The sequence below is a fragment of the Amphiprion ocellaris genome, chromosome 24 (genome assembly GCF_022539595.1).
Source record: "Amphiprion ocellaris isolate individual 3 ecotype Okinawa chromosome 24, ASM2253959v1, whole genome shotgun sequence".
Taxonomy (NCBI): Eukaryota; Metazoa; Chordata; class Actinopteri; family Pomacentridae; genus Amphiprion; species Amphiprion ocellaris.
This window is the reverse complement of record NC_072789.1, coordinates 10,512,401-10,526,125: the sequence shown is the minus strand read 5'-3', so window position 1 is coordinate 10,526,125 and position 13,725 is coordinate 10,512,401. Positions and strand designations below refer to the sequence as shown.

Here is a 13,725-nt window from a genome sequence, read left to right as displayed (position 1 = left end):
CCCCAATCGATCATCAGTTATTTACTTATTTACAGCAGGAGCGCACACACTGCAAAAACTCAAAATCTTACCAAGTCTATTTGTCTTATTTTTAGTCAAAATGTCTCATTCCACTTGATTTAAGATAAATTCAATTAACAAGTGACATTTCAGCAAGATGGAGGGACTTGTTTTAAGACAACACATGTTAAATATCTTGTTAAGTCAAACAGTCTTGAAATGATCTTGTTTTGAGTTGTATTTTACAAGAAACAAGGTTCATTTTACTTTTCATACATTTCTAAAGCTGAAGTGTTATTTGTAGAAGCTACACGATCTTGATTTAAGAAAGAAACTTCACTTGATTTAAGTAAATGCATTTTATTGGAAAATCACCAATTAGTCCATATTGTCAAGTTTGCTAACGGGTTGCATGCAAATTCAAAAATAAATAGTGGATTGCAATACTAGACTTATTTACATGGTGTAGAGTTATGTATAAATGAGGGAGTAAGAACCATGGTCATATTTGCAACAAATGTATTTTCAAACAACTGTATGCGGACGGATATCTTAAAATGCTTAAATCACACTTTCTAATCTTGTTTCAAGGACAAGGTGGTCTTAAATCTGGAGCCATGTCACTGTTATACAACCTAAAATAAGTAAAATCCATCTTGCATTTTGTACTAAACATGAATGTTTAAAAAGCAAATGTCTACTTTTGAGTTAAAAACACCTGCTTTTGGGCATAGCTGGCTAACCCTAAAATGCAACACCTCCAAGTGCTGTCAAAACATGACTAAGTATTAGGATTTCCAGCTAACTGTGAGAAGACATATCTCAAAATGGTTCAATTAATCTTTGTAATCCTATTTCAAGTAGAAGATGGTCTTAAAGAAGTTTAATACATCTCAAATTAGGAGGTTACATGAAAGCAAAAATCTATTTTTGAGTGAAAAACTATTTTTTAGCATGTCTGGCTTATATTAAGACACCTAAGCTTGACAATCCTGATAAAATATAGCTTAAAATAAGTTTTCCCAGCTAATCTTAAGATCTCAGTATTCTAAATATCATATCTTATTTCAAGAAATCTTACCAAGCCATTTTTTCACTTGTTCTATTGGCAGATTTTTTCCACTTATTTAAAGGTAAAAGTTCTTTGAAATAAGTTTTTTTTCTTGTTTTGAGAGAAGCATTTTTCCAGTGTATTCTGGTTTCCTCCAGCACCACCTTCAGAACGTAAAAAGTGAAGTTAAAGTGAGGTGACACCTTCGGATGTCTTATTAAACTCCAAAACAACCACATATATTTAATTTTACACCATATGTGACGCAGAAAAGCAGCACTTTGTTACTGTTTTTGCTTCATAGGAAAAGTTTATAACTGTGAGTACAATTACAGAAAAAAGTATTCATTTACATGATAATCCTAAAAGAAAAGATCACATCAAAAACTGCAGACAAGATCGACATAAAAAAAATCTGTGTTTGTACAAATCTTTTGCACGTTGGACCAGAAAATGACACGATTTTTTTCTGTTTTTGCTGAATTTAAATCTGCCAAAACACCATTATTTTGCTGATATATGTCAACATTTGAAAAGTGACTGTTAAAAATGTTATTTAATATTTTTAATCCTTAAACTGTTATTTTTTAAATGTTGTGAGTTTTGTCAATTTACAGATAAAGTAGTAAAATCACCTATAAAATGTATTAATTAACATGCTGACTGTAAAAACTACCAAAAACAGGCCAAATCTGTACATTATTTCCACATAAATAGTCTGTATTTTAACAAATTTGTGTTTTTACAGTGTGTGACAGTAAAAATATACCATTTTACTCTTTAAATCAAGTAAATATGTAATTATTTATGGATATTTGCCTTTATTTTCACAGTTTTTGCAGTTCTTAAACATTCCACAGTTTTAAATGTATGCCTGTTGTTCCATTGCTTTCTTTCCCCACATTCCCTGTCTCCCTTCACCGGGCTTCACAAACAACAACAATCCAAATGACTATCAGAACAGCTGCAGAGTGATTGATGAACTATTTGTTTCGGTTGTATCCGGAGCAGACAAATGATTTCATAAAGGAGACTGAATGTGCAGCCTGGCTCTAAACTGTGGCGGCATAAAGTCAGTCTACAAATAATCCACAGAACAAACAGGTGGTTTGCACTCTGCAGAGTTTTTAATGTAGCAACACATGAAGAGAAAACATACAGGAAATTTTGTCTGTCCATTAGTAGGAAAACCTTTTAATATCTTTTGTACTTGTAGTTGCTAAATACCCTCATAAAGCCCTAAAGTCTTCTGCCTGCTGCCTCAGAGTTTCCATTAAATAAGTGGTTGGGAACATTTTGCTGTTTCCATCAACGACATCAGAATATTTTTTTAAAGTTCTATTCTTGGCTTTTTGTTGACTTTATTAGACGTCAGTAGATGATCAGACAGGAAAGTAGGGAGAAGAATTGGGGGAAGAACCTGCAGCAAAAGGCGGTGAGCTGGAATTTAGCCCTATGGCCTCTGTTTGTAGGTCGCTTGCTCAGCCAGCTGACTCACTTTTGGCCACAGAATCAGCTCTGGTACATCAGAAAAGGAAGTCTCGGAGACATGAGCTCTGACCATAAGTCATTAAGCATCACAGAAGTCTTTGTCATGGTGTCTGCTGCTAGCTAAACCTGACACAAACACGGAGCTACCTACAGTCAGACACGCACTAATGTTCAAAAGTTTGAGCAATTTCACATTTTCCATGAAGACTCACATTTGTATTCATGCTAACATTACTGCACAAGGGTTTTCTAGTCATCTATTAGCCTTTCTACACCATTAGCTAACACAATGTAGCATTAGAACACAGGAGTGATGGTTGCTGGAAATGTTCCTCTGTACCCCGATGTAGATATTCCATTAAAAATCCAGCTAGAATCATCATTTACCACATTATCAGTGTCTACGCTGTATTTCTGATTCATGTAATGTTATTTTCATTGAAAAAACTGCTTTTCTTTCAAAAATAAGGACATTTCTAGGTGAACGGTAGTGTATGCTACAGCTCATGTACAGGACATTCTCTGACATTCATATCCTTCGTCTTCTGCCTCATCAGCTGCTATTTTTAATCATTTAAATTACTTAAATGACCACTAATCATTGACATCTCAATTCCACAGAAGTCAGGTCTAGTTTGGGAAACTAATACTGTATGTACATTAAAGGGTAAACCCCCTTTGGAGCAATGTCTATGTTCTTTTGAAACATGTAGTATTTGAATATCAATATGATTTGTATACAAGATCATTACTCATGACAACTTTGTTATTATAAATCTAAGTGTAAAATATTGAAAAAGATTCATTTTGATCCATTGAAACCTGTCTCTTATGCATAAGATTAACAAATTTTTCATGCTTCCATGACATTAACTGCAACATAACCGAATGAAAACAAACATAAAAGCATGCATTACTTAGACATCTTGGATATTAGTATTTGTTGCATACTTACATGCACAGTTTATATAGTTTAAACTGCTCATACTGTAAAAATCTGATCACATTCATTCTGCTCTTAAAGCTTTTCCACTTAGACGTTCTGCTGCGTTTTAACTGCTCCTTTGTACGTCTGCTTAGATGCTAAACTGCATTTTATAGTCGTAGTATTCTGCGCAATGACAGTAAAGCAGAATCTAATGTAATCTAATCTAAATTTAAGGGAGGAAAACACAAAAACTGAATCTATTTAGTGTGTATTTGCATTCTTCCCCTTGTTTTATATTCTCTTTCCTGAGCATTTTTAGACTAGATAATTCCTGCATTCGTGGTTGTAAATAAACACTCACACACGCTCCTGGAATAAACAAAGAAGCTGTAAAAGGGTTTTTTATGTTTGCTAGGCCTGTGACTAATGTCTGTTTTTCTACTGATTAATTTAATAACTATTTGATCAATTAATCTAAAAAGTTAATTAGGACCATTTTAGGCAAATCCAGACTGTAGCCGAAGCATTTTCTCACACATTCCTTTAATGGAAACTCTCAGGTAGCAGGCTGAAGACTTCATGAGTGTGTGTAGCAGCTCCAAGGACAAAACATATTAAAAAGCTCTTCCTGCTAATGAACTGACTCCACTTTTGCTTTTTTTAGAGGTGCATCTAACAGTTTTCTCTGTGGCGGTCCACGATCCAAACCACATGTTAGCTCGGCGCTAACCTGAAGTATCCCACGCTTTGGAGGCCTTCAGTCTTTGGGCTGACACTGAAAATGTGACGTCGGTTATGTTGATTGTGATGTTTGAAGATTTAAAACCAGACTGCACATTTAGGATCTTGTATATAACCATTCGTCTGATCTGCTAAAACCTACTTTGACATTTTTTGGGAGGTATATTGTGCCTTTTCTTTTGTTATTAGACAGATATAGTGAAGAGAAACAGGGAATATAAGGAAAAAAAAAATCAGCAAATGTCTGGGCTTTAGTCGAACCATAGTCTCACTCCTTGAAGGCGCCCATGGGTGACACACAACAATCATGAGGCCATTGGATCATCTTCTTTTTAGTCGTAGCTTCTTAAATGTAAATAATTTCTTCTTTCTGTCCTCCTCTATGACACTAAATTGAATATTTTTGGGCTTTGGGAAACTCATACTTTTTTAAAAAAAACTTTTTAGTTGTTTTCAAGCAAAAATATTTTTAAAAAAGTCGAATATTTTCTGCGTTTCTTTGCCACATACACTTTAAAATGGAATATCCTTTGGTTTTAGGCTTTAGTTCGAGCAAAACCAGACATCTGAAGGTGTTAACCATGATACCACAAGAGAGCTGCAACTATAAATTAATTAGCTGTTCACTATATGAACCAGCTTTAGTAGCTTAAGTTTAAAAAAAGAAGCAAAATTCCATAATTGCAGCTTCTTAAAAGTGAATAATTTCTTCTTTCTATCCTCCTCTATGACAGTAAACTGAATATTTTTCTGCTGTGGGAAACACTGATTTTTTTTGCTGTTTTTAAGCAAAAACGGTGAAAAAGTGTCTTTTCTTTTTCATGTATGCTATAAAATGGAATACCTTTTGGTGTTAGGATTTAGTTCGAGCCAAACAAGACATCTTCAAGTGTCGCTTCAGGTTCTGGCAACTTGAACTTGTGCTTTTTTGACATTTCGTGTGCTGGAGAAAATTAGAATGTGCTGCAAAGTAAAACAAAGAGACAGCTAAGCCAGCAGCTGGAGTTACCAGCCGGCCTCATGTGACATTTTTTCTCCTGTGCTGAACTGCAGCCTGCACATGATTCAGATCGGTGCTCCGGGTTCAGCCTCTTGGCATTTGGAGGGAAAACAGTCATTTAGTCAAGCTGCTAATTTCTTTAACAATGACCCCTCTCTATCACCTTCCTGATTATAGGTTGGCTGCAGCCTCGTGTACGTTACAGGAAAGAGCAGCGTGACTCAAACCTTAACGCGGAGCTCTCGTTGAGTTAATGGCTACCTGCCTCAGGAGACGCGAGGCGAGTGCAACTAGTGAGGCGGCTCAGACAGATGTATATGTAATCTGTGTAAATATGCTGAGATTACAGCGTACACCGAGCTGGAAAGTGTGAAAACGTGAAACAAACAGAGCCGCGCTCGGCTTGTCTGGTGGCAGCGGAGGCAGTGTTTGTCGGAGGACGATCTGTGACATTTTGAGTGAGGATGCTTGACACGGAGAGTCGTGTTTGTTGTGCAGGAGTGTCTCCGGTGGTCCGCAGGTGGTGCTTTGATTCCTCTAGCCTGAGGTGAAACATCACACGGCGGACACGGCCGGTGTGCTGTTCCTCACAATGGGATCCTCCATCATCTGACTGGGTGAAAGCCCACCACTCATCCTGACAGCAGGGCCGGATTCCCAGCATCCAAACCGCCGCTAATGCTGACTCCAGAGCAGCAGTGTTTCCCAGCAGTTTCTTTTTTTTTTCTTTTAACCTCGAGTGTGAATGTCAGACCCACAGGAAACAACGCACAAAAAGCACACAGGCTGCACAACTCGCTCATTGTGATACTAGAAGTTTAACCCTAATGTTGTCTTCATTTACCAAAAAATATCCTTTCCTTGTCTGAGAAAAAAACAAAAATTCAGCAAAAAAATTCCCCAAATTTCAGAAAATTCGCAAAACTTCAGGAAGAAAATTCCAATAATTCTTTAAAAGATTCCCTTAAAAGTTTGATTTCAAAAAAATCCCCCAAATTTGGCAAGAAAATTCTTGTGAATATTTTTTAAAAATGAGTAAAAATCTTCAAAAAACATCCTAAAAATATCTAAGTGATTACACATATATCAGTAAAACTTTTAATATTTTCTTTAAGAGCATTCAGAATTTTTTTTTCAGGATTTTTTTCTGAATGTTCTTAAACATTTTCTTTAACATTTCTTTTTTGTCCACCAAAAAATGTAGAAATGTGAAAGTTTTCACTGTGAAAATGTATTTTTTTTCACATTTTCAAACTTTAAAATAGGTCAATTTGACCCACAGGACAACACGAGGGTTAAAGGTGTTATTAAGACCTCTTCACATGGAGCGTATGTATGCACAAAGTTTTCCTTGTTTTGAGTTCAAAGTGCCTCAAATGGGAACTAAATGGAGGAGCTGGTTGCTTTCAGTCATCAATAACCAGGTCTGACCATGTTATAAAAATAATGTAAAAAAAGCTTCCAAGTGTTCTGTAGCATCAATATTTTCATTTTTGATTAATATTACATAACAACGCAGCAACTATTTGATTTAAAATGTCAGGAAACAATGAAAAATGATCACTGTGGCATCCTTAAACTGTTTGTTCTTATTTGACAGACAGTTCAAAACCCAAAGCATTCAATTAATTATCATAAAAGATGATAATAAAGACTCACATTGAACAAAGCTCCTGATACGACTGGATTTGCAACCATGAATAGATTAGTTGTCAACTATTTAATTAATCAGTTTGACTAACTTAAGAAAAAAAAAGGTAAAATTCTGTGCAGCTTCTTTCTTTCCCTCTCTTTTTACAGTAATCTGGATGTTTTGGGGCTTTGGAAAACACTGATAAAAATTTTTTTTTACTGTTTTGTACATCAGTAATTCCAGGAAATAATGAACGGATTAATGGACAGTGAAAATAATGACTTATTGAAGATCTTCAGGACCAAACCTACCATAGAAAACAGCAAAGTCCTTCTTTTTGTTATTCAATAATTTCGCAGTATTTTTTAAAAAACTGCCAGAAAACAGTTTTGTTTGTCCAACTCAGCAACATTCAATAAGCCAACAAAAAATAATCATATTTAAAAGCCTTTAATGTTGTTTTCTCAATCAGCTCCTTGCTGTGGTTGATGGGTTTTTCCATAAACACATTTATTTCTGAAGTTGGATTGGTTTGGTTGTTTCACGTGGCAGATTTCTGAATTTCTTCCTGCGTTTGTGCTCTTCTTGGGTTCAGTTTGTCACATAAATTCATGCACCAGTCAGGATTTATCATCTTTTGGATCAGAATCTGATGACACATGTTGAGTTGTTTGGTTGCTGTCAGTCAGATCTGGTCTGATGAATCCAATATTCCAAGTGCAAAGTGTTGAAAAGATCTAAAGAAATGCTCTGAAATTCAATATTAAGTGTCATATAGAGAGACTTGAAGTTTTTAGGGGCTTTAACTGAAGATTTTTTGGCATTTTCCTGAAGAGTCTCAGACCCAGAGGCTACATACAGCAGTTAGTTTGTTATAATTCATCATTTTTTAGTTAATCTTGTGCATAAGTGGTGCAAAATAAATTCACCAATTTACCACAAATTAATGTTGAACTAAAACAGTGTGAGAAACTGAGGGCGCTTGTTTTTGTACCCATTTTTTCCCTTTCGGATCTTTTCGCCAGGGTTTTTCCAACAGAGATGTTGTTTACTTTTGAGCGTTTAAGCAGATCAAAATTTTCATTCATTCATTCATTCATTCATTCATTCATTCATTCATTCATTCATTCATTCATTCATTCATTCATTCATTCATTCTCATTTTATTTTATTTTATTTTAATTCACTTTTTTATTTTTTTATAAAATTTTATTGCATTTTTTTATTAATTTTTGTTATTTCATCAAATTTTATTTATTTTTATTTTATATGTCAAATAAGGTTAGAAAAAGTGTTGATCCTAAATTTGGAGACTTGACAGTTTTATTTTCTTTTTGAACGTCTCTGGTATTTTACATGATGGGTTGTTTATACCCTTAATTGTTGAGCTGCTCTGCTAGTGATGTCTTTTTTCATGTGTGCATATTAAGTCTTCCACTGTCAGTCTGCTCTGGAAGTGTTTTGTCGGACCATTTTACGTTGCAGGACTTTCTGAAGGTTCCTGCAATGTTCTTTGCTGCCACAGAGGAAATAAATTTTTCAAGAATTAAAGCAAGTTCATACCATCTGCCAACAGCTTTACAACAGAAATAAACCAAAGAGAAAGTCTGTCCAATGGCCAAGAATTACAAAAGTCAAATACTGAGAAAGCAAAACATTGTGGAAAATTGTGAGGAATCAACTTGCTGCAGTAACTTAGGCAGAAATATAGAGAACATTTCAGTTTCAGTATTTTTTAAATAAACATTGTAACAGTTATCCCAAATTATGTAAAATATATAGTTTTACTTGTACGAACATCTAAACCTTGACTGACCCTGTCTTCATTTATGAAAGTAGAAAATGCTTCGACGTGATCAGAGCACGGGGCAGAATATCTGCAGTTTTTCTCAAAAAAAAAAATCATTAATCATGAATAATGACTTGGCAGCTCATTTGTGAATTTGAAAGTCAGAACTTGCACCTGCCTGGTCAAGTAATCAGAGTCTGTGAAACTGTAAAACTCTTCTACTTTTTGACCCTCTGCAGCCTCTGTACATTGTTCTACTGCTACATCCTGCTACGTCCTCATCTGCTTTCATGACCACATCACTACTTTGATGCAAAATAATTTCAAAACACACTCCCTGGTTAGTCTTCACACACACCCTGCCCCCACCCTTCAGGTCCAATTGAAAGTCTAATCTTAGCTGGTGTTGTGTGCGAGTGAAAAGGAGGACAGCGTCCACAGCTTCCTCCCTCTTTAGATCCTTGTCAACCGCACACATCTGCATTGATCTCAGCTCTTTTTGAGCCGGGGGGACGGGTGGCAGCGATACCAACAGGCTGATCCCTATTGATTTGCGCCGAGCGCTCCGTGTTCACTCGTCCTTCATTTGATAGTGGTCAGCTCCTCCGACTGAAATAGGGCAGCGGCTGAGCTCAGTGAAGACATCATGTTACTATCTGGACCTGTTTGATTGTCCGACCTGGGAGCAAAGAGTGTGTTTCAGAGGAGGGGGAGCAGTTTATAAAGAAGTGTTGGATTTCCAGCCTTCATCTGTTACCTACAATATGGACAGCTACGCAATAGTGCAGTAAATGATGTGTAACAACAAGGATATCGGTTCTCAGATGGAGGCCCTGAAACTGAACCTAAACACAGACGGAGCTCTGTGAAGTAATGCAGTTTCCTCTTCGGCTTTGGGAAAAGGCTTAAGCTCGTGCATTTGGGAGAACAAATCTGTCACTTCACCAAAATCTCATCAAAATGGTCACAGTGTCTAATGAGCTGAGTCACTTTCAAAACCAGCAAGTAATGATTATTTTCATTGTCTATTAATCTGCCATTTATAGACTGAAATATCTCAACAAATGCTGCACTGATTGCAGTGACATTTGGCACACACATCCACGGAGATCTCCTCACTGTTCCTTCAGCGCTGTGATCTGGTCAGAAGTTACATTTATCCAGTAATAACTTCCCAATTAAGCTAAACATTAACCCTGCTTAACTTTAGCCTGCTCACATTAGCATTTAGCTCAAAGCACAACTTGTTATCCAATTAATTAACTGATTAGATAAAAAATATCAGAAAATGATTTTTTAAAAAAGTCCATCACAGGTTCCCAGAGCCCAAAGAAACATTCCCACATGACTTCATTTATCCAACAGTCTGAAATTGAAGAATATTCAGCTTGCAAAGAAAATCAGCACATCATTACTTTTTTAAAGGTGAAGACAGCAAGTGCTCAACATTTTATTTCATACATTTTCTGTTCACCCACAGAACTGCAGCTTATTTATGTGAAGAGCTTGTTATCATTTCCCGACTAGCTGTTATCACAGTTCTGCTAAAAAAATTCGGAAACCGCTTCATACCATGTTTCAGAAGGACCAATAAGCTGAAATACTGATTTGTATTTTACCATGACATGATATGTTTCTGTCTACTGAGTCAGATTTTACTGATTTACACTGTGAGAGGTTTAAATCTTTAAGCCGTGCAGCTGCTATATATCAATATTTATTATGTCAACAGTGGATTAAATGACTGTGGAAGTTAAAGGACTAAACTAAAGCACTTAACTCTGCAGTTCACCTCAGCTGTCTGTGCCGCTATCTCGCAATGATACAGAAATCTTTAACAAATCCGTGGATCTAGACTATAAGCTGCATCACTGCCAAAATCTAATCACTTGGTCCTTGTGTCATTTCTGACCTTCCCTGAAAATTTCATCCAAATCTATTAGTCTGTTTTTGAGTAATGTTGCGAACAGACAGACAAACAGAAGGACAAACGTACGGTGATCATCACAAAACTCCACTATGTTCCTTGGCTGAGTAATGAATAAAAAAAACGACATATTGATACATGGATATAAAGATGTAATATTACACGTACTGTAACAGAGTATTTTATCTATATTATATTATTTATACGTTTATTTAATAGGGACAGAACAAGAAGCATTGTTACAATAACTGATGCCATGTTCATAGGTCAATAGCTAACAGCTAATTCGCAGAACAGGTCCCTGACACATACAAAAACAACAATAAATACAACAATCAATGTTACATGAATGTATACATTAAACACATTAACATATAACAAAGTGTCTATCAGTGCTCACACTTTTGGTTTGATTTGAGCCATCGTTTGATTTTACAGTTTATTGGTTGTTTCTTTTCGTAGAAATGATCAAATAATCCAGTTTTTCTCACAAATTTTGTTTAGTAAAATAAGAGCTTAATAGGACACAAAGATGTCCTAAAAATAAAAGTAACTATTGATTTTGCTGCTTTTTTTCTCTTTTTCTAAGAATCATTCACTTTATCTATGAATTAGTAAAACATACTCTCTACAGTTTTCCATTGACCAAGGTTACCTCTTTTAACGTCTTGTGTTATCCAACCAAACGTATTCAGTCCACAGAGATATTAAAAATAGATGAGCAGTAAACACTTTTGATTTGAGATGCTGCAACCAGACAATGCGTCGACTATCAAACAAGTCACAGATGATTAATTTTCTTTGAACATGTCGTATTAACATCATCATCCTTCCCTCAGTGGAGGCCCAGTGTCGCTATGCAGATCCGTCACTCCCCGTGTCAGTGTGGTGCTTTTATTTGGCGCCTGCTTTACAGATGTATCTTTGTGTTGCGGTGATTTAGTGTGCATACATCAAACCAGCAGTGACTGTGAGGGCTCATGGAGTGGAAGTGGATGCTGCTGCAGCTTTGATTCGCTCTCATCCCACAGAACCTCCTACTTGACAACAAGACATAGATACAGACTGTCTCATCCCCAAATCTCTCCTTTATGTTCCAGTGTTAATGTGGTTTATCTCATCTGCATGACTACCCTGTGATCAGCCATGCTTTTTTAATTGCTGCCTTTGTTAGCCTTTTTTTTATTATTCATATTAGCTGACAGTGTGTGTGTGTGTCTCCAGTCTCACAGTGCCTCCAGTGCATTAATGAACGACAGGCTGTTGCAGTGCATTGCATTGTTCGCCCGTCTAGGTTGCACCGGAGTGCTCACGTGTGATTTCCGCCATTGTGTCTTCCTGCGGCGGCTGCGAATGCTGACCTTGGAGATGGTTTTGTCCCTTTGAGATGCCCGGCCCACTCTACGACGGCCCCTTTTATGAATGGGCAGATCCCTGAGCAGAATGCTGATGAGGCAGGAGGAGGGGGGCTGCTGCAGTGCACGGCGGCGGCGCTACCATATTGTTTTAACTGTGAAGCGCCGTCCGGGGAGCAGATCAGATCACAGGAGATAACGGCAGCGCTGGAGGAGGGAGGGAAACCACAGCAGGCGAAAGGGGTTAACGTGGGTTACCCAATTAATAGGCTTCATTTAACCTCTGTGGCGTCTCAATTATAGATGACACGTTGAGGCAGTCCTCTGATATACAGTAATGTTGTCAATCAAGGGCAAAGACTAATAGCAATCACAGCTGGATTGTTTCTGATTACTGGAGTGGTTCCATTTAGGAAGCGACTTGTTTCTGCACCTCTGTAGCACCGCTCAGTACATCCCAGATTCACTACTACGCCAGTTATCTAATGAGCCATTAGGTTTTTAGCTACACTGGCTCTAGTCCCAGTTTGCGGCGCTCCTGTGTTAGCATACGTTCAGGTCACAGAGGTAGCCGTCGGTTTCTCTAAAAATTAATTAGCTGGTGGTGTTTTAAAAAGCCAGAAGGTCATTTAAAAACACTTACTGTAGCTGTGAAGGGGAATCAATAACACTCATCAAACTATCTGGGTGCAGAAAATATCAAAAGGGATTTTTACTTTCTTGCTTGTAGCCTAAATGATTGTCGATATTCTTCCTCATTTGAGAACTTATTTGTTTCGAGTCAGAAAGGTAGTTTTTCTTGCATTTGTCAATGAAGTTTTAAAATTTATTCTGTTGCATCACTGTAAAATCTGATGTTTGTTGTCTTCAGTCTACCAATGAATACACAGACCAAATTGGGTTTTTTTCTGAGTAAGAAGACATAATATTTGCAGGTAATTGGATCAAAATTCATCCTGAATTTTTTGAGGAGGTACAAGATCCAATTATGACTAAAGCATATGTCAAGCAGGAAATCCAACAACAGTCAGAGTTGTATTGACATTTAATGTGTTGATTGATTCACAACGTCAAGAAAACATTCCACCTTAAAAGGAGCTAGAAGCCGCCTTTAAGCGACACAATGAATTAAGTAGTAAAGATAAAGCAGCAATGCTTTTTTAAAATTTTTTTGGAAAAGGTTAAAGATAAAAATATTACTGTAAAATAATTAAAAACTTATTTGAAGCCCTGATTTAGTATTGTTTTCCTCATTCATCACTGTTAATGCTACAGCCCATCAGCGTTGGAGTCTAAAGTTGGGTTGCAACGCTTATTTACAAAAACAGCTTAATCAGGCTGTTTTCCCTCAGTTTGCCATTTTGCAGCCATTTGGCTGATGAAGATACTGAGACAGTATAGACATAATCCTGTAAAAGGGAGCATTAAACTTTTCTTTTTGTCAATAAATGACTTGCAAGATGATGACTTTGTGAACTTTTCATAAAGTCAGTCTGACATTTCACCATGTGCTCCACTGTAGTCGACCTATGTGTGTAAACTTCCACCGTAGGTACACAACCGTTCAAAGGTTTGGGGTCACCCAGACAATTTCATGTTTTCCATGAAAACTCACACTTCTATTCATGTGCTAGCATAATTGCACAAGGGTTTTCTAATCATCAATTAGCCTTTCAACACCATTAGCTAACACAATGTAGCATTAGAACACAGGAGTGATGGTTGCTGGAAATGTTCCTCTGTACCTCTATGGAGATATTCCATTAAAAATCAGCTGTTTCCAGCTGGAATAGTCATTTACCACATTAAC

General features: G+C 36.7%; 1 protein-coding gene across 1 annotated transcript in view; it reads left to right on the top strand.

Moving 5' to 3' along the window:
* nalf1a (NALCN channel auxiliary factor 1a) overlaps positions 1 to 13,725 on the top strand; it is a 46,645-nt gene that overhangs the window by 1,854 nt on the left and 31,066 nt on the right. The window lies entirely within an intron of this gene.